Source organism: Hypanus sabinus, chromosome 23 (genome assembly GCF_030144855.1).
Source record: "Hypanus sabinus isolate sHypSab1 chromosome 23, sHypSab1.hap1, whole genome shotgun sequence".
Taxonomy (NCBI): domain Eukaryota; kingdom Metazoa; phylum Chordata; class Chondrichthyes; order Myliobatiformes; family Dasyatidae; genus Hypanus; species Hypanus sabinus.
The window spans coordinates 25,829,857-25,852,224 of record NC_082728.1 but is presented as its reverse complement, the minus strand read 5'-3'; the positions used below and the strand labels follow the sequence as shown (position 1 = coordinate 25,852,224).

At 37.8% G+C, this 22,368-nt stretch overlaps 1 protein-coding gene across 4 annotated transcripts in view; it reads right to left on the bottom strand.

Annotated features, from left to right (window-relative positions):
• Nucleotides 1–22,368, bottom strand: part of sdk2b (sidekick cell adhesion molecule 2b) — a 943,317-nt gene that overhangs the window by 8,109 nt on the left and 912,840 nt on the right. The window lies entirely within an intron of this gene.

The window sequence follows — 22,368 nt, the reverse complement described above, 5'->3', positions numbered from 1 at the left end:
TTTACTGATGATCAAAATGACAAATATTATAACTTAAACAAATCTAATCTTATCTAATCAATTTCCAAACCCACTGTTGGAGCAACATCTGATTCTTCTTTTGACAATAAAGGAAAGCAAATATGATTTCAAATTAAGGCTTTCTGAAAGAGTTATTTATTACGTTAATGGAGACATATCGGGATCAGTGCATTTAGGCCCAACTAAGTGTCCGTCCCAATTAGCCATAGTTTCATGGAAATAATGAAAAAGGTATAAAAAAAAGACTAACTACCATTTAACTGAGTAACAAACCAAGTATTAAACTGAAATACAGAATAAATTAGAACGACATCAAAAGTGCAGAGAAAATTTACAAGGATGTTGCTGGGTCTGGAGGATCTGATTTATAAGGAAAGATTGAATAGGTTAGGACTATATTCCTTAGAACATAGAAAAATGAGAGGATATTTGAAAGAAGAATACAAAATTATGAAGGGTACAGATAGGGTAAATGCGAGCAAGATTTTCCTCTGAGGTTGGGTGGGACTACAACCAGAGGTCAAGGGTTAAGGGTGAAAGGTGAGAGAAATTTAAGGGGAACATGAGGGGAAGCTTCTTCTCTCGGAACGGTGTGAGAGTGTGGCATGAACTGCCAGCGTAAGTGGCCCAAGCAATTTCAATTTCAATGTTAAAGAGAAGCTTAGATAGGTACATGGATAGTAGGGATATGGAGGGCTATGGTCCTGGTGCAGGTCATTGGGAGTTGGCAGATTAAATGGTTTTGTCACGGACTAGATGTGCCAAAGGGCCTGCATCTGTGCTATACTTTTCTATGACTCTATGACTGCTACAGTATTCTAAAACTGTGTATTTGTTCCTAATAGCTATCGACAGAAGGATTTATTCAGTGTACACTGACGTGTTCATTTGATTGACTGTAAATGAGCAAAATCAGTGCAGACACCCAGTACAGACAGTGGACTGCCTTCAAACAGAACTTTTGATGAGGTTGCATCCTACAAATCTTAATATAAATGTTAACATACGATTTCTGTGACACCATAAAAGTAACATCAATGGATATTATTCTGGTTATATTCTAATAAAAATCAGTTAGATTAGTTATGACAAAGCTTACTATTTACAAATGTATGTTGTTTACTTCTGATTGGGTGAAAATTTCAGCCAGTTTAATGCCTCCATCCTCAACCATAGACAAATAACTTCCCAACTTTTTTATGCTAATTGATCTACAGTTCCTTGGTTTCCCTCACTTAGGTGAGGGTTACATCTTCGATTTTCCAACCTGAAAGATCAATTCCTGAATTCATTTTACTTATTTGGAGATACAGCACAGAACGGGCTCCTCCAGCCCAATGAGCTGCATTGCACAGCAACCCACAATTTAACCCTTGCCTAACCACAAGAAGTTTTACAATGACCAAGTAACCCACTAACCCCTACGCCTTTGGACTGTGGGAGGAAATCAGAGCACAAAGAGAAAACCCATGTGCCCAGGGGAAGAGTGTACAAACTTCCTCAGAGGTTGGTTGGAATTGAACTCGAAACTCCGATGCCGAGCTGTAATAGCATTGTGCTAACCACTATACTACTGTGGTGCCCCAATTGAGAAACCATTGAAAAGAACATAATTAAAACATTTTTTCTATTTACTATTACTATACTATTTTTCTCTGAAACATTGAGATGGAAATGATTTAGTCTTGAGGTTGTGTGTCATTTTTAAAATTAGTTTGCTAATGTTAATTTTAGTTAGTCCTTGACTGTGAGTTCTACTATAATACAGTATTGCCATTGTGGTAAACTATCTGAGTGGAATATGCCTCCGCTATCCTTTTTTGTGTAAAATAAATTTCTACCAATTAAGAGTTACTTTTCTGTTCTGTGGATAATCAACACAATGTCTAATTATTCCTTATTTCCTGACTCTTTTGGCATGTGACCAGTGTCCTTTGGTGAGGAATTGCATTACCACAAGGACACACTGCACAGCTATCATTTTACAAAAGCTTTCTACTGAAATCAGATCTCTCTGAACTCTGATGGGATTTTTGTAAGTTTGCATGTTTGGTTTTAAAACCTGCAGGTTTTTTCAAAGTGAATAATTAAAGTGCTTGTGTTTTACTCTGAATAATATTGCAGTCACAGGAAAGCAATGTGATTGCTGCATACACCTAAATTTCTTCCTGTTAAGGCCAACTGTCATTTCACCTTGATCTTGTTCACCTGCATTCCTCCCCAATCCAGCAATAGCCTGACTTAAAAATCCTGCTTCTTGTTTACAAATTCGTCTATGGTCCTCAGAATAAAGAGTAAGCAAAAGTTTAGAAAGAGATAAGAATTTGATTTCAGCAACACGGAGACAAAATTAAAAAGAAGGGTGGTGAATACAGGACTGAAGGTGTTATATTTGAAAGCTTGCAGTAAACAAAATGAGGCAGATGATCTTGTAGCACAGTTGGACATTGGCAGGTATGATATTATGGCATCACAGAGTGTGGCTGAGAAGAGATCACCGCTGGGAGCTTAACTTCCAAGGATACAAAACATATGGAAAGTACATGCAGATGGGCCTAGGGGATAGGGTGGCTTTGTTGCTAAAAAATGAAATCAAATCATTAGAAGTGACATAGGAACAGAAGATGTAGAATCCTTGTGGATAGAGTTAAAACATTGCAAGTGTTTGGAGGCATATATATAATGGGAATCATATATATGCTTTCAAACAGTAGCCAGGATGTGGGGTACAAATTAAATGTAAGATAGAAAAGGCATGTAAAAAGGGCAATGTTATGTTCATTATGGGGTACTTCAAATGCAGATAGATTGAGAAAATCAGGTTGGTGCTGGATCCCAAGAGAAAGAATTTGCAGAATGCCTAAAAGATGACTTTTTAGAGCAGCTTGTGGTTGAGCCCATGAGGGAAAACACAATCCTGGATTTGGTGCTGTGTAATGAACAAGATTTGATGAGGGAGCTTAAGGTAAAGGAACCCTTAGGAAGCAGTGAGCATAGTATGATAGAATTCATCCTGCAGTTTAAGAGTGAGAAGTTAAAATCAGATATATTAGTATTACTGTGGAGTAAAGGGAGCTACAGAGGCATGAGAGAGGAGCTGGCTAAAGCTGATTGGAAAGGTACACTAGCAGGAATGATGGTAGAGCAGCAATGGTTGTAGCTTCTGAAAGTAATTTGAAAGATGCAGTATTAGTTCATCCCAAAGAAGAAGCAACATTCTAAAGGGAGGATGAGGAAACCATGGTTGATTAAAGAAGTCGAAGACAGCATAAAAGCGAAATAGACCGCATATGGTGTAGCAAAAATTTTAAAAATGGTAGGTAGAGGATGGGTAATCTTTTAAAAATCAACAAAAGGCAACCAAAATGACAATAAGGTTAGAAAAGGTGAAATATAAAGGTAAGCTAGCCAACAATATAAAAGAGGATACCAAAAGATTTTTTTTCCAGATACAGTAAATGAATTGTAAAAGAGTAAAGTCAAATCAAAGTAAATTTATTATCAGTGTACATATACAGTGGATTCCAATTAATTTGGGACACATCAGGACCAGTACATTTTGGCCCAATTAGTCGCAGTTTCATGGAAGTAGTTAAAAAGGTATTAAAAAAAGACACATTGAGTAACAAATTATGTATTTAAATGAAATACAGAATGAATTAGAACACAATCAATACTACAGAAGTTTATACAACTCTGTATTACTGTTCACTCATTCTTTAAGATGCTTTTCAATATCTGTACTCTGACCAAGCTCATTGTCATTTGTTCTAATGAGGTCAGTATAGTTTTATTTTGATAATGTCACTATATTGCACCTCAGGGCAATTTATTCCATTAATAATGCTGATTATTAGTAATTCTTATTGTTAGTAATACTTTGTATCTGCAGTAATTTAATAGATTAGAGCGCTTTTTAGTTACCTTATTTAGAACTAATCTGCTATAAATTTTCTGTGCAATGGTGGTCTCATAATACCATTTGCAAAAGAGCTTCACTAATTGTTTTTGCCAATATTTGCACTGGATTAACAAATTTGCTATACTGACTTGGAGTTTTCTCTTGCCAATGTTTTCTTTGGCACAGTGCTGAAGATCTAAATAATACAGAAGTTGTAAGTAGTACAGAAGATGAAGAACTTCAACAGTACTTTACTGACTGTAGGGAATGTAGTCCCACAAAATTGGTTATATCTCTGCATCAGAACAGGAATGCAAGCTTTAAAAATTTAGCTACTACTTTTGGATATAAAGGCAATGAAAGGCACATTTTGAAAGCTTTAAAATGTGATTTTGTCACATTTTTACAAAATTTATACCTCAGTAGATGCAAAAAAATTATGAATACTTAAAAGTTAATTTCAGTAAGTTTAACATTATTTGATAAAAATAGTGAATAAATACAGTGGTTAAAAATCTTCTTTGTGATAAACAGAGAGATAGAGATTTCTTGCTGCCATAAAACGGGTTCCAGTTACATGACTACAACTCTGCCATAGGACTCACAGATCAAAGCTATCAGTGTGATTGGGACCATTGATGTTTGTGAACAAAAACACTTGGAACAAGTAAAAAAAGCCAATGTTGTTAAACTAATAAAATACTAAATGTTGTTTCATATTTAAAATAAAAAAACATAGTTACCATAAAAATCAAATAAAAGCATGGGAAATAATTCAACAAAACAGTAAGTAATGAAAATTTTAAAAAGTAGGTCAAGTAGCATCTGTGGAAAGAGAAACAGACTTGATGTTTCAAGTCAAAAGAATTTGTCAGATGTAAAAGAGAGGAAATCATTTAATTTTAAGGTACAGAGATGATGGAGGAAGGTGGATGAATGGAATACCCTTATATTATGTGGCCAAAGGGATAAATGAGGACCCAAAATAATCCTACCAAATGAAATAATGATTCACCTTCTCTACATTGGAAAAACCAAATGCAGAATGAGTGACCACCTTGTAAGGCACGTACATCCAGTGTGCATGGGTGATCTTGAGTTTACTGTTGTCAAAGTCACTTCACCTCTCTATCCTACTCTGATGTACCTCTGCAGCCTTCTGCAGTTTTATAACAACTAGTAACAGCACCTCGTCTTCTCTCTGTGTACATTACAACGATATAGACTCAGTATTAAATTTACAATTTTAGGCAACACACTCTTTCTGTCTGTATCAGCAAGTTATCCACTTGTGATATTGGCTCAGTTTTCTCAATCCTGCTGGCAGACACCGAACTGGATACATACTGCAGATCTACTGTAAATATTGAACAACTTCACAATCCTTTGTCTGTATTCATACTCTCCAACTGCCCCATTTCATAGTTTGTGTTCTTTTTTTCTCTCTCACACTTCCCATTAATGCTGACCTCACCCTATCAGAGATCTTCCTTTTGTCTTATCCATCCCTCCCCCAACTATTCTGCAAATTAAAAATAACTTGTTTTCTCTTTCTTAGTCCTGCTGAAAGGTCTTTAAAATGAAACATTAACTCTGTTTCTCTTTCCACAGTTGAAGCCAGAACTGCTGAATGATTCCAGCATTTTCTGTAATAATAACAAAAATACTTAACTTTTATATGAGTTTCTTAAATTCATTTGAATGAAGATTCTTGTATTTGTGCCAGGCTCAATCCACTGCAAAGTCAAAAAGTGGTTGTCTCAACTTGACAATTGTGAAACCTGTGGAAGTTTGTGCTGTCCCCTTGGACTCCTTGATGAGTCTCCTGGAGCATCATGGGGGCAACGAGACAGACATTGTCACCACTGGTGTACCTATTTCCAGAGCTAAAAACCTGAACTTCTAGTGGATATCTGGGTTAGTTGTGGTATAGGTGCTGGATTATGGCCAGGAAACCTGCTCCATATTTCAAATAAAATTTAAGAAAACAATACTTGTTAAAATTCTTTTCATCTAAGTCAGGGAAAGAAAAACTTCTCAAAGTATCAGAAATGCTGAGGCATTTGTATTGGAATCATAGATTGCGCCAAGAATGGAAGGTTTTTGCCCTCGTCTCCAATAAAGACAAAATATAAATGAAAAATCTTGTCCAAACACACCTGATTAACTATTTGCTTTAATAATGCACAAAAGAAAAAATATATACATGGTAACCACATCCACCTGCATCTTGAATATTGTTGGCCACAATATGTGAATGGAGCAACAATATAAACAGTCATCAAATAGCTAACAGTTTGAATTAGTGCTTGAACTTAAAGAATGTGATAGCACAAGGGAAATGAAAAAGGTGAGGATCGGGTGAATATCAAAATATGAAAGGGAACCATGATGTCTTCTGTTGGGATTTAAATAGTAAATTCTCAAAAGGGGAAAGGAAGAAAAAAGGTTAAATATCTGGTGCAAGTTAGTTCTTGCTGATAAGTAGGTAATGGTAATGCCACTCAATATCAAAGAGAAGTGATTAGACTCTTCTCTTATTGGAAATTGTAATTAGCCACATCTCAAGCCAAGTCTCAGTGACCTCAAGGTCTTGCTCATAAAGGTAAAGACTGTTGAAGCTTCTATTTAAGGAAATAGGATACTCAGTTTTATTGAGATTAGTCAGGCATCAGAAGAAAACTTGAGGATCTTGGTAATTGTCTCCATTACATTGCCAGGAATACTGTGCCTTTCCTCATAGATCTACTCTGAAGCATTCCTGTGAAGAGCCAAAGATTCAGAAATAACTCAATTTCCATCATTTAGCCAATTGTGATAACTAAAATACTGTGAGCATTGCTGACTGTGGTTGTGTGTTGCTCTCTCTGCATTAGTGGAAGTCATTGAAACTATGGAAACAGATTATGACGTGCAGATGTTACTCAATGTGTACATTTGGCACAACGACAACTTTTTTTTAACTTCTAGCTGAGGCATGAAACAACCTTTGACCCACAGCTAATAGTGCTTTCAGCTGAGTTACAAATGGGTGGTGTACCATTTATTAAAGTAGCAATGCCGCAAGATTAGTATGAGGTAAGAGGTAAATAATTAGAAATCGCGATGGCAATGGGTTGTTATAACAGCATTGGCATTCTGCTCTCTAACATTGCAGATAACTTTTGGAAATTTGGAAAAGGCTATAAGCTCACTTTTCTAAAGCTTGCAACTGGTTAAGCATTGTTGAACTCTTCAAAACTTTGATGTTGAAAGAAACATCAAGAAAATATTCATTCTCTTAACAATGAAAGGAGTGTGTACATAGAGCTTGCCAAATGAGTACAGAACAAGGTTTGACAGGGTTTTGAATAATCAAATTGACAAATAACCTCTTCTTTTTTCAAACGTAAGTTAATGTACTGTGGAGGCAGCCAGAGATCTATACATACACCTTCAAGACACAATGGGCTAGAAATGAATAGATATACCCAAAATGGTAAAAAATTTAATTACAAGTAATTTTTTTTAAAAGTTTATATCAATATCTTGGATCACATTTGGAAAAAAAGGCCAAAAGGGGGGTGAAGCACCAGAGATGGGTAGGCAAGAAGATGAGAGAGAGAAAAAAGGGGATGGGGAATGGTGAAGGGGGGGTGGGGGGTCTATTACTGGAAGTTCAAGAAATCGATCCCCATCTCCTTGCTTCTCTCACCTTATCTACTTGCCTCCTCTACCCTTTTCTTTCTTCCAGGGCCTTCTGTCCTTTTCTATTAGATTTCCACTTCACCAGCCCCATGTTTCTTTCACCAATCAAATTCTCAGCTCCTTAATTTTCCCCACCCCCTGCCGGTTTCACATATCACCTTGTGTTTCTCCCACCTTTTAACTCTACTCCTCATCTTTTTTTTCTCCAGTCCTGGTGAAGGGTCTCAGCCCGAAATGTTGACTGTACTCTTTTCCATAGATGCTGCCTGGCCTGCTGAGTTCCTCCAGCATTTTGTGTGTGTTGCTTAGATTTCCAGTAACCGCAAATTTTCGCTTGTTTATGTCAGGCTGCTGTTTATTGGCGACAGCTCTGCTTTTAATACAATTATTCCTACAGGTCTGATCGAAAAGCTCCAAAACCTGGACCTTTGTACCTCCCTCTGCAACTGGATCCTTGACTTCCTCACCAGAAGACCACAGTCTGTGCAGATTGGAAATAACATCTCCACCTTGCTGATGATCAACACTGGCATGCCTCAAGGATGTATGCTTAGCCCACTGCTCAACCCTCTCTACACCCATGAATCTGTGGTCAGGCACAACTCAATCGCCATTTATAAATTTGATGACACTACAACTGTTGTTGACAGAATTTTAGACAGTAATGAGAAGGCACACAGGAGTGAGACAGATCAGCAAGTTGAGTGGTGTCACAGCAACAACCTTGCACTCAATGTCAGTAAGACCAAAGAACTGATTGTGCACTTCAGAAAAGGTAAGACAATGGACCACACACCAGTTTTCAGAGAGAGGTCAGAAGTAAAAAGAGTAATTTCAAGTTTCTAGGTGTCAGCATCTCTGAGGATCTATTCTGTGCCCAACATAGCGATGCAGTTACGAAGAAGGCACAACAGTGGCTATGTCTCCAAAAACACTCGCAAACTTCTACAGATGTACCAGAGAGAGCATTCTAACTGGTAGCCTCACTGTCTGGTTTGGGAGAGGGTGCACTACACCGGATTGAAATAAACTGCAGAAAGTTCTAAGTCAGCTCCATCATGGCTCCTGTCTCTCCAGCATCCAGGACATCATGAAGGTGTGAAAAATGGTGGCATCCCTCATCAAAGACCCCCCATCACCCTAGACATATTCTCTTCTCATTGCTACCATCAGGAAGGAGATACAGGAGCCTGAACGCACACACTTAATGATTCAGGAACAGCTTCTTCCCCTCTGCCATCTGATTTCTGAATGAACATTGAACCCACGTACACTACCTCCCTACTAGATTTTATTATTATTATGTATTGCAATGCACTGCTGCCACAGAGCAAGTTTCACGACATATGCCCTGTGGTACTTATCTTGTTTCTGATTAATTGACATTATGTTACCCTAATGAGATGAGGCAAAACTAACTGATTAACTCTACTAGAATGCAAACTTGTGGCTTCAGTTGATTTACATCCACAGAAGGGACTTCTGCAAAAACTAAACGTAATGTGCTGAAAACTTTTAGGAAGTGACATATATGTAAATACTACCATATCTCTACCATCTCTACTATTGTGTAATAACCCCGATTTTATTAATCAGCTTGATGTAAAGGAACCCTTAGGAGGCAGTGATCATAATATGATTGAATTCATACTGCAACTTGAGAGGGAAGAGCATAAGTTACATGATTTAGTATCGCAATGGAATAAAAGGAAGTACAGAGGGTTGAGAGAGGAGCATGCCCTTGTGGATTGGAGGGGGATACTGGTGGGGATGATGGCAGAACAGAGGTGGCTAAGGTTTCTGGGAATAGCTCACAAGCTGCAGGATAGATATGACCCACAGAAGAAGTTATTCTCAGATGGCAGGGCTAGGCAATTGTGGCTGACAATGGAAGTTAAGGACTGCATAAAAGCCAAGGAAAGATGGATGATTGGGAAGCTTTTAAAATTCAACGAAAGGTAACGAAAAAAGCTACAAGAAGGGAAAAGATGGAATATGAGGGCAAACTCGCCAATAATGCAAAGCAGGATACCAAAATTTTTTTCAGTTATATAAAGAATAAAATTGAAGTGAGAGTTGATATTGGACCACTGGAAAATGATGCTGGTGAGGTAGTAAAGGAAGATAAAGAAATGGCAGATGAACTTAATGGGTACTTTGCAACGGTCTTCACAGTGGAAGACACTAACAGTGTGCCAGAGGTCTGTGAATGTCAGGGAGCAGGGGTGAATGTAATTGCTATTACAAAGGAAAAAGTACTAGGCAAACTCAAAGGTGTTAAGGTGGATAAGTCACCTGGGCCAGATGGACTACATCCCAGAGCCTTGAGACAGGTTGCAGAAGAGATAACTGATGCAGTGGTCATGATCTTTCAAGAATGACTTAATTCTGGAATGGTCCCGGAGGACTGGAAAATTGCAAATGTCACTCCACTCTTTAAGAAGGGAGGAAGACAAAAAGAAGAGGATATTATAAGTCAGTTAGCCTCACCTCAGTGGTTGGGAAAGTGTTGGAGTCCATTATTAAGAATGAAGTTTCAGGATACTTAGAGGCTAATGATAAAATAAATCTAAGACAGCATAGTTTTTGTAAAGGGAGATCTTGCCTGATAAATCTATTAGAATTCTTCGAGGAAGTAACAAGCCGAGTGGTCAAAGGAGAGGCAGTGGATGTCACTTACTTAGATTATCAGAAGGCATCTGATAAGGTGCCTCAGATGAGGCTGCTTAACGAGATAATATCCTATGATGTTATAGGAAATATATTCGCATGGATAGAGTAATGGCTGACAGGCAGGAGGCAGCAAGTGGGAATAAAGGGGGCCTTTTCTGGTTGGCTGCCAGTGACTAGTGGTGTTCCTCAGGGGTCAGAATTGGGACTGCTACTTTTCACCTTGTTTGTCAATTATTTAGATAGTGGAATTGATGGCTTTGTGGCAGAGTTTGCGGATGATATGAAGATAAATGGAGGGGTAGGTAGGTAGTGTTGAGGAAGCAATGCGATTGCAGCAGGGCTTAGACAAGTTGGAAGAATGGGTAAAAAGTGTCAGATGGAATACAGTATGTTAATGCATTTTGGTAAAAAGAACAATAGTTCAGACTATTATCTAATTGGGGAGAAAATTCACACATCAGAGGTGCAGAGGGACTTAGGAGTCCTCGTGCAAGACTGCCAGAAGGTTAATTTATAGGTTGAGTCTGTGGTAAAGAAAGCAAATGCAATGTTGGCATTTATTTCAAGGAGGATAGAATATAAAAACAAGGAGGTAATGCTGAGGCTTTATGAGACATTAGTCAGGGTGCACTTGTCGAGTATTATCAACAGTTTGGGGCCCATTATCTCAGAAAGGATGTATTGCATCGTAGAGAGTCCAGAGGAGGTTCACAAGGACTATTCTAGGAATGAAGGGGTTAACATATGAGGAACGTTTGGCAGCTTTGGGCCTGTACTTACTGGAATTTAGAAGAATGCGGGGGAGGGGGAAATCTCATTGAAATGTACCAAATGTTGCAAGTTCTAGATAAGGTAGATGTCAAGAGGATGTTTCCTTTGGTGGGGGTATCCAGAACTAGAAGGCAAAGCCTCAAAATTGAGGGGTGATCTTTTAGAATAGAAGTAAGGAGGAACTTTTTTAGCTAAAGAGTCAAGAGTTTGTGGAATGACCTGCCACAGAGTGTGGCGCAGGCCAAGTCGGAGGGTATATTCAAAGTAGAAGCTGGTAGATTCCTGATTGGTCGGTGCATCAAGACACATGATGAGAGGACAGGTGTATGGGATTGAATGAGATACGGGATCAGCCATGATGAAATGGCAGAGGTCTCGATGGGCTGAATGGCCTAATTCTGCTCCTATGTCTTGTGGTCTTATCTCAGACTTCAGTGTCCAAAATAAATGCAGAATTAGGCCATTCGGCCTATCAAGGCTGTTCTGCCATTCCATCATGGCTGATTTATTTTCTCTCTCAACCCCATTCTCCTGCCTTCTCCTCGTAACCTTTGACACTCTGATTAATCAAGAACCTGTCAACCTCTGCATTGTTTATACGCAATGATTTGGCCTGCACAGCTGTCTGTGGCAATAAATTCCACAGATTCACAACCCTCTGGCTGAAGAAATTGTTCCTCATCTCTGTTCTAAATGGATGTTCCTCAATTCTGTGGCTGTGCCCTCTGGTTGTAGAATCCTTCACCATAGAAAACATCTTCTCCACGTCCACACTATCTAGGCCAAGGATTCCCAACCTTTTTTTATGCCACGGACACCTACCATTAACCGAGGGGTCTGTGAACCCCAGGTTCAAACCCTGATTTAACACTTTCAATATTCGATATGTTTTAATGAGATTCCCCTTCATCCTTCCAAACTCACTGGCCCAGAGTCATCAAATGCTCCTCTTATAGTAACCCTTTCATTCCTGGGGTCATTCTCGTGAACCTTCTCTGGACCTTGTCCAATGCCAGGACATCTTTTCCTAGATAAGGAGCCAAAAACTGTTCACAATACTCCAAGTGTGCACTGACCAATGCCTCTAAAAAGCCATCTCCTAGGCACTCTACAAACTCCCTCTTTTGGGATCCAGCACCAACATGATTTTCCTAATCTACCTGCATATTGAAACCCCACATGATTAACCCAGCATTGCCCTTTTTACATGCCTTTTCTATCTCCTGTTGTAATATTTTGCCCACATCCTGGCTGCTGTTCAAAGGCCCATGTGCAACTCTGAAGGTTTTTTTTAACCTTGCAGTTTCTTAACTCTACACACATCTTCTGATCCTATGTCATTTCTTTCTTGGGATTTGATTTCATTTCTGACCAGCACAGAACCACCACACCCTTTCTGCCACCTGCTTGACCTTTCGATACAATGTGGTATGCTTGAATGTTAAGCTCCCAATTATGGTCTTCTTTCAGCCATGACTCTGTCATGACTATAACATTATACTTGCCAATCTCTAATTGCCTACAAGATCATCTACCTTATTCTGTATACTGTGTGCATTCAAATATAACACCTTCAGTCCTGTATTCAACACCCTTTTCATTTCAGTTTTGCTGACAGTACTCTGGTGTCAACCCCTGCAGCCCCCACTGTTCCCCTCCCTTTCCTCCCCTTTGGAATTCAATGGGGAAAAGTGAATTCACTGTCGTTCCCCAGATTTATTTTGAAGTGCTCTATTTTCCTGCTAAATGAGTGCCAGAATAGACGGAAGGAAAACAAATTTGTTCTTTTCACCGCAGAGGCAAAGCTGCAAAATTGAATGTATATTTACATTTTTTACTAATTGAGCTTTGATAAATATTTGCAATTTTACTTGTTTAAATTAGTTCATGCGATAATTTTAATTTGATTTGCTTAAAGTTTTTAAACTCACAGGAATATTTATAGTCCCTGACATTATTCCCTGGAGGTGTGACTTGCTCAGTTCTCAGAATTTTTTAAGCTGTGGTAGCATTCTAATTTGTTTTGTACTTCATTTAAATACATAATTGGTTACTCAGTTAATTGTAGTTTGTCTTTTTTTACTGTTTTATGGGGTTGAGGGCCTGTTCTGGCCCACCATCTGGTGGTTCGAGGCAGTATCAAAATGTTTGGGCCATGAAGTTGAGATAGGTAGATTTGGAAGAAAATAGATTCTTATATTTAGCACATTTGCACTGACAAGCTGAATGAACATGGAGAACTTGCAGCACCAAAGGGAAAGCAGTGGAAGTATGGGGAGCAAAAAGATAGTTTTGATAAATGTTGTTCTTTCGTTTGCCAAATCAATAAACAAGTTTAAAGCAGATTGTCTGTAATGTTCCTCCCATTCACTGTAATACATTCATAAAGCAACATTATAAAACAAATTCATGGAACAAAATAGATCCATAAAAGAAGTTTACCAAGAACATCAATGTGGTTCATATAAGCAGTTCCTTCTCTCGTACTATAACTATGATGACAAATCTTGGAATAACAGCTCCCATGACAACACAACATGCTTCAGTCTGCACTAAAGTTAAGCAACTGTAACGAGACAACCTTTCAACATAGCTGATAGTGGAACGATACATATGAAATAAGTTAAAATGTTTGAGTTCAATTGAGTAATGAAGATCCCCAGATGACGTAATCCAGATTTCATTGAACTCACAGCACAGAACTGGGCCATAGTATTCACGACATTTGCAGTTTTGGAAAAGAGCCCCAATGCTTTACATGATGTGATGTATTCATATGTGTTTTCCAGATCTCTCTGCTTTCCTATTTAGACATCTATGCCAGTGTCAAATTGAGTCCCTCTCAATGAGTTCCAGATCTGATTAAAAAAAAGCTATTTGCACAGCAGTGTCAGGGCAGCTTATATTTGTGAAAGAATTGCTAAAATGTGGCCTGTGGAGTTTGGAATAGGTCATATTGCAGTTGCTGAAAGGTTGCTGTGTTTTTAAACACGGAAGAGGTGTCACCCCCTTAAAGGCACACTCCCCATGCCAGCCAGTTAACAGCATCATGTTGCATGCCTCTCAAGGTGCAGAGACAGGCTACAGGGAAAGAAGGAGGGAATGCCATGAGTCAGTAAAAAGACACAGATATTCTTAGACATACTATAAGGGAGCCCCTATGTACCAGGAAACCAAAAAAAAATCTACTGAATACTATCAGAAGTCTAGTGACTTGACCATGCAAAGTGAGCTGCACACTGTCAAAAATACTCTCATATACAGACAGAACTTGCCTGATATACATACCCCATTGCTTGCACATCAATGGTAAATCACAAACACCTGTTTCACACAATCTGCCTTCTCCTGGATCATCAGCCATCTCAACCCACCATTGATATCTCACTTCCTCCACCTCCTAAACAGAGGTCAAGCTCCAAAGACAGGATAATGTAAAGGACACCCAGCATCACCTTATTTATTTTGGCCAAAACAGAGGAATGTAAGGTGGACAAGATCTCATCGCTCTTTTCAGGAGCAGTAAAATGACTCTTGACTCACAATTGTCACATCTCTCCATCGTGAGCAAATTCCAAAATAGGGACAGGAGACGGGACAACAAAAGGGAAGGTCTGTGAAAGGGTGGAAATGAAGAATAACACCATATTCCACAAGTTCTCTTGTTCTGACGAGGGTGAAACCCCATTGAGAGGTCAATACTTGTTTTCCGTTGGCATGTTTTAGTAATATAATTGTTTAACATGAACTTTACTAGGATTTCATGAGGGGTTTCACATTACCAAATGAACATGGACATTTCCTTTAAATTCTAGCTCCTTAATACATCTGGTTACCTATAGGAGTGCTATTAGAACAGTGATAGGGTAGTTGGTCCCTTGTGCCTGCTTTGTTTTCCAATGAAATCATGGCTGATCCAATCTTGGTCCCAACAACACATTTCCTCTTGCTCACTATAGTTACTTACAGTTCAAATGTTTGTGTTGGTCTCTTCATTGAATGTATTTACTGACTCTGTCCATAGCTCTCTCTGGTAGAAAATTCCAGATGCAAAACCACCATGGGAGAAGAATTTCCTCCACACCTGTTATAAATGAGTGACCCCTATTTCTGAGAAAAATGTCCTTATATGGGAAATCAGCTCTCATTTTTCTCTATTCAAATGAATACAGGTCAAACTTGCTCAATTTTTTTTCTTTATACATCAACTCCTTCTCCTCAGGAATCAAAGTCAGTATCCTGCTTTGCACTGTTTCCAATACAAGCATATAAATAGGGAGACCAAAACAGTACATGGTTCTCCAGGTACATTATCAGTGTCTAGTAAAGTTGAAAACCTCTCTATTGAATACTCTATACTCCTTGCAATAAAGACCAGCATTTCATTACCTGCATAGTAATCTTTGTGCTTCATGCCTGTGTATCATAATGTTTTGCTGTCTTGCCCTATTTAAATAATATTTTTTTATTTTCAATCTTCCTTCCAAAGCATGCAATCTCACATTTCATTTGCCAATTTTACCCATTTCACTTCTCTTATCTATAATCTCTTTGTATAGTCATGTCCTTCTCAGAACTCACTAACTCATCTTTCCTTTTCATCGGCAAATTTGTCTGCTGGAAACTTCATCCCATCATCAAAGACAGATAATCTTCAACAGATTGTTAACAGCTGAAGCCACAGCATTGACCTCCTCAGGTGAAAGTAGGTGGAAACAATTGTAAAGGGCAAATGTTTTCTGCTAATGAAAAAGTCCTGGTTATTAATCATGCTCCTAATAGCACAAGTGAAATGAGTGGCTGCCTGCACTCTTGGGAGACCAACAATAATAGGAAGTCCCAGAGCTCAAGATGTCATTTTCACTTATTTGAAACCATAAAAACAAATTACACCCAGAAGCCATTTTATTAGGATTCTCCTGTACCTAATAAAGTAGCCATTCATGGACTTTTGCTGCTGTCTCCCATCCACTTCATAGATGCTCTTCTGCACACCCCTGTTGTAACACATAATTATTTGGTTACTGCCATCCTCCCATCAGCTTACACCGGTCTGGCTATTCTCCTCTGACCTCTCTCATTAACAAAGTGCTTTTGCCCACAGAACTGCTGCTCACTGGATATTTTTTTGTTTTTCACGCCATAATCTGTAAACTCTATAGCAGATTTCCAACCTTATTTATGCCATGTACCAATAACATTAAGCAAGGGGTTTGTGGATTGGGATTGGGAACCCCTGCTAGAGGTAGTGATGCACCATCAATAACTCTCAAAGATGGGAGGCGAACGATAGGCTTTTATTAGCTGCAAGAGACCACGACACAACATCCTGGAGACTGAGGGAGGAGCAGTGCCTCCAATCGCCTTTATACAGGGGTCTGTGGGAGGAGCCACAGGAGCAGTCAGCGGGGGGGGGGGGGGGGGGTGTCCAGACAGGTATATGTAGTTCACCACAGGTAGTTATGCCGCTCTCATGAAAATCCCAGGAGCTCAGCAGATCTTGTCTTGCACCAACAATCATTCCATGGTCAAAGTCTCGAAGATCACATTTCCTCCCCGTTCTTATGTTTTGTTTGAACAACAACTGAACCTAAAAGTCAGACATATGAATTGCATCTGGAAACACCAACCCCAATTTTGAGATTGGCTTGATCGAACATGGAAATCATCACTGGTGCTGTCTTCTCCGGATAAGATCAATTTTGGATTGCATAGTGGTTAAAAAAAATCTCCACAATCTAGATTCAAGACTTTATTTTCAGTGAAATATGGTTTAAATATTCTTCCTATAAAATCACGGTACCTCACACTTAGCTACATTTAAATTCATTTGCCAGTTGCACACCTATTTTGAATGACTGAATCTTTCTGTATTTTGCTGGAATCCTCTGTCTTAACCACACTTCAAAATTTACCAGAATATGCTCAGGTTTTTGCTTACTGTTTATGGGTTCAGTCTAATATTTATCCTGTAGATGAACAGCTGGCACAAATGAAGTTTTTAAGTCCAGCAGCTTATCTGTTAGTCAATAGGTAATCATGTAATACTACCAGTTTTAATAGCTTGGAGTAATCACTGGGCCATGTTTGCTTAGTTTGGAGGAGGAGTTTGAGAATCACCAATTTGGAACAGCAATAGTTAAGATAGTGGTTGTGAATTCACTGCACAAATCAATTGAAAGTAGCTCCCAAAACACATTACAATGGTAGCTAATGTGCAAAATGAAAATATAAATGCTCTGCAGCTTAAAGTACTCTTCTAAAGCTGGAACTTGGTAATTTTTTGAGAGAGATCAATTTATGACATTATCCTCAGACAATCTGGTTTTTTTCTTTCTGCTTGTAGTCAACAAAATAAATGTAAATTATTTTAAACCAGGAACCATTTAAGAATAAACAACAATATTATTCTTGCTGCTTGGAGAAAATTACATGTGTCAGAATTCATTGCCAGAAAATGGGCTTTTCATTTCAACGACGAATGCTTTAGATGCTTTTCTTTATTCATTGTTCAGTATGTTTTCCATTAAGAAAACCGTTTTCTTAGAAGTGGGAATGTAATGAATGCTTGTCAGTGTTGACAACTTTGGCACAAGGCCAAATTTCTCGGTAGCATGAAAAATGAAGTTGGTCCATTTTATAACACTCATTCAACCGTAAAGGTTGACAAAGAAAATCACAGGGAATTTGTATATGGTTTATTATAGCTGCATTGCACAAAAGCAGAATTGTATCCAAAATGACAAAGATTTAAAATGTATTTTGAAAAACGGATTAACTATATGTCAATACAGTTTAATAACTGCCCAACAGAAGGGAATGGAGCCATTGCTAACTTTCAAGAAAATAATTCAGCAACATCTTAGACAAGACTTTAGCTTATTTTGATTTCCATTACTATCAGGTGTCCTTTCAAAGGAATTTCCACTATTCAGAAACTACAATACCACACTGCCAACTGGGAAGATATTCAAATTAAGAACCTATCAGACATTGCATTCTGGGAAGAAATACATATAATTTTAAATTTAATTTTTTAAAAAAGCTAACACAATGTTCAATTAAAAACTGGAAAAATACATAGGATTAATCTAGGATGTGAACTTCCAGCAATAACCTTTTGAGAAAAATATTAGCTGAAATTAGTTTGTAGCCAACATTGGAGCCAATATGGTTATTAGTTTTGAGGTTACCTGATTTATAACTGAAAAGCTGAACTTGTGAAGGTTATTTCAGATTTTAAATGGGAACATATACTGTCACATCTCACATTAGGAGGCCAGAACAAATAATGCCCAGAAAACATCTTAAAAACATTTGATGACCAGCCAAAACACATCCACAGAGTTTTGACAGATGCAGATGAAGCACAATTTTTGATGTTGGTCAAAGCTGTAGCAACAAATAAGAAGCTGGTGGGACACAGCGAGTCAGGCAGCATGTATGGAGGGAAATGGGCTGTCGATGTTTCAGGTAAAGACCTTTCATCCGGATGTGGATGAATCCAGATAAAGGCCTTGATCTGAAATGGTGACCGCCCATTTCCTTTCACAGATGCAGCCTGACCCGCTGAGTTCATCCAATACCTTGTTCATTGATACAGACTCTAGTACTGCAATCTCTTGGGCCTTCATTGATGCAAGCTGTCTAATTTTCATTGCTTTACAATGAAAAAAAAAGCAATAAAAATTGAGTTCTTCAAATATCGAAATCATTACTTCAAACATAAATAACAAAAACATTGTAATTCAACTTATTTTTACCTTTCATCCTAGCAGCTATAAAGTCTGCATTCAAATGAATGGGATCATGGGTTGTGTGCCTGGTCTAACCAGGCACTGAACCTGACAGCAGGCTCCCCAGGGTAAATACTGGAAAATTCCAGCATGTTCCTGTCTCTCTGTAACACAGTACAGTGACAGATTCATCAGCATAAATCTGTCAGTAAGTTTTTCTGTATTTGGATATGCATGAACCAAAGTGCAAAGGGGTTGCGGAATATATGCAGGTAAGTGTCAGTATTTTCCTGCACTGTTACTTTCCTGTACCCTCAAGTTCCAGGTCAATACTTTATTGCAATACATACACTGTATATAAAATTCAAGATTTCCACATTATGATAAAGCTTAGTACACAAAGAAGAAAATATCAAGACTGCTTGGAACAAAGCAAATTTTCACGTAGGTCATATAAAGTAGATAAAAAGGTTGTAAAATCAATTTCTTTGAAGTTCGCTTCAAACAAGGAAAGCAACTTTGACATTATCACATTGAATTGTATATGTACAAAATCCAGAAGTCCTGAAATTGCTTAACATTTTGCAGCATAATGATATAAAAGCCAATAACTTTGCTGACATTATAGCTGCAAAATTCAATCCTACTGACAATATTTTTCTACCTTCTCCTGATGAAACATATGAGAGTGTAGATTAATATCATTTGAATTCTATGTGAATTCCTCATTTATTCAATTATATAACTGGAAATTCTTATTCAGACATTATTTCTCAGAAAATGAAATTTAATGAAATTTATCTTTAATTATCAATTCAGCCTGCACTTTCTAATTTGTAACTCATTGTGTAGTTCATCCTTTCTCATGTCTTTGCAAAATTCAGATCTGTCTCCAATATTGGTAGTCATAATTTCTATTTGGTCTTCATCTTCAGATGTTTCCCTTTTAAAAACTGGTATGTTTAAATCGCATTGGAGAATCAACTGCCTAATGGTCAGATCATTAATATCCGAAGTTACTTGTATTCACTCATTTGAAGTTCTTCCAGCATCTACTCCAGGATAAAAAATAATTGATTTCACAGATTAATTTAAAAATGAGTTCAAGAAATAAACAGCGTATCTGCTTTGAGGTCACAAAACATTTTGTATTACTCAGGAATTGTGGTGGATCGTTCAGCTGATAAGAAAAAATGCTCGGTTGAATGTAACAACTCTCATACGTCGTGATCCTGTTATGTATAATGAACAGAGAATTAGTGAATATGCATGGAAATTGATTTATACACTCCATGGCTACTGTATTCAGTACCTCCCGTACCTAATACATTGGCCTCCGAGTGTATATTTGTGATCTTCTGCTGCTGTAGCCCATTCAAGGTCCGTTGTATTGTGCATTCAGAGATGCCTTTCTGCATACCATTGTTGTGACACGTGGTTATTTGAGTTACTGTCACCTACCTGTCAGATTGAACTAGTCCGGCCATTCTCCTCTGGCCTCTCATATTGACAAGTCATTTTTGTCCAAAGAACTGCTGCTGATTGGATGTTTCTTACTTTTGCGCCATTTTCTGTAAACTCCAGAGACTGCTACGTGTGGACATCCCAGGAAGTCAGCAGTTTCCGAGAAACTCAGACCAGCCTGTCTGGCACTAACAATCGTTCCACAAAGTCACTTAGATCACACTTCTTCCTCATTCTGATGTCTGGTCCGAACAACAACCTCCCGATCATGTCTGTATGCTTTTATGCATTGATCTGCTGCAACAGAATTGGCTGATAAAGTATTAGCATTACGATGTCTATGTGTACCTAATAAAGTGGCAACTGAGTGTAACTTAGCTCTTGTGAAGTCTATGGCAATAACCTGAAAGGGATAAATAACATCTCCCCCTGAATAGGACAGTAACCCCATGGTAATGTGCCCCAAAGTCAAATAGCTGGCGAAACGCACCATCAAATCATATACTTTGTTAAGGGTGATTACTCGGATGTTGTGTCAATGGTGTCTCATAGCTCCGTAAAATAGAACAAATCAACCATGCATTTAATAACAAAAAAATTGAGGGCCATCTTAATAGTTTGCTTTGTCATTCTGCTCTTCAATCAATGACTTTAAACTAATTAAGTTTCTGAATTCTTTTGGGATGATTTAACTCAACGTAGAACTAAATTACAGCTTCATTATCACTCCAAGATATTCAGTGATCTATTTTAATAGGGCTATTGGGATAAAAATAGAACCCAGTTGATAAGTGGGAACTTATCCAGAATAAATTAATTGAACATATATTAAACTGCACTCATTTCTCACCGACCATCTGCACTGTATCGTTGCAAGATTACTGTCTCCACTGAATAATTCTTTTTCAGCATTTTTACATAATTAGTTAAGAGGTACTTGAATGTAAACAAATCTACTTATTTTTCCCTGGTCATTAGTCATAAACATGTTATATATTCTCACCTTCTGGGAATACATAACACGCTTATGACTAATGACCAGGGATAAATAATTAGATATGTTTGCATTCAAGTACCTCTTAATTAATTATGTAAAAATGCTGCAAAAGAATTATTGCACCAATTAAAGGTTCAAAAGAAGAAAAATGCCTGGACTTCAATCCGTAAGCTGGTTTGTCTGAATTCCAGACTTAAAGATACTTAACTCAATTTACCCTTGATAAAAAAAATGATAAAATGCATCAGTCCTGCTGAAGGACAGGATCTATTTGTTCTTCATTCTTCAAATATTTTTATCTTACATTTATCAATGGTGAGTTTGTTAACAAAGGGGTGCAGGTTTTTTTTTAGACTTTGTAAATGGAAATACAAATACTACATGTAATTTCATTTACATATGTGAACACGTCAATAGCTGAATCCTAAACTACTTATGGAGCCGAGATTTGATAATTGTTCCTAGTTACAACACACAATCTGAGAAATGGATGGACAAAGCAAAATACATCTGATTAGATTCAGTTGTTTACTTTGTACTGAAACTGAAAATCATGGTAATTTTCCCTGTAACAGATTTTGACAGGTCAAGTATTGTATGTGTGGTTAAAATCTTAATCAGTATGTATCATCAATATTGCATCCTAGAAATGGACAGAAATGCATGTCAAAGTGGCACTACTTGGCAATGGCAGAGTACAATTCAAATTCCTATGATGTTCCCTGGATGCTAGAAAGTGTTGAATGCAGCTGGTGATAATTTCACTGCAGTTGCGTGTTGCATTAAAACACGTACGTATTGCATGATGGAATTTCTAAACCAAGATTCTTTTTTACTTTATACAAACTGATGTGAAAGGGTGCGATATATTTGTAATAAAAGTGTAAATAGCAAAAGCAGTAGTGAGCATTAGGTGAATTCTAATAAAGCTGGATTCATATTTCACAAATTGGACTCGACTCAAGGAATACCAGTGTAAGCTTTTCCACTGCATCATGAGTAGATTTTTTTCCATTTAGAAGTCTACCTTAATGAAAGATTATGTCATATGTACAACATGATTTATTACTTTTATCTATTCACTTTTAGTATACATAATTTAATATACAGGTTCATTG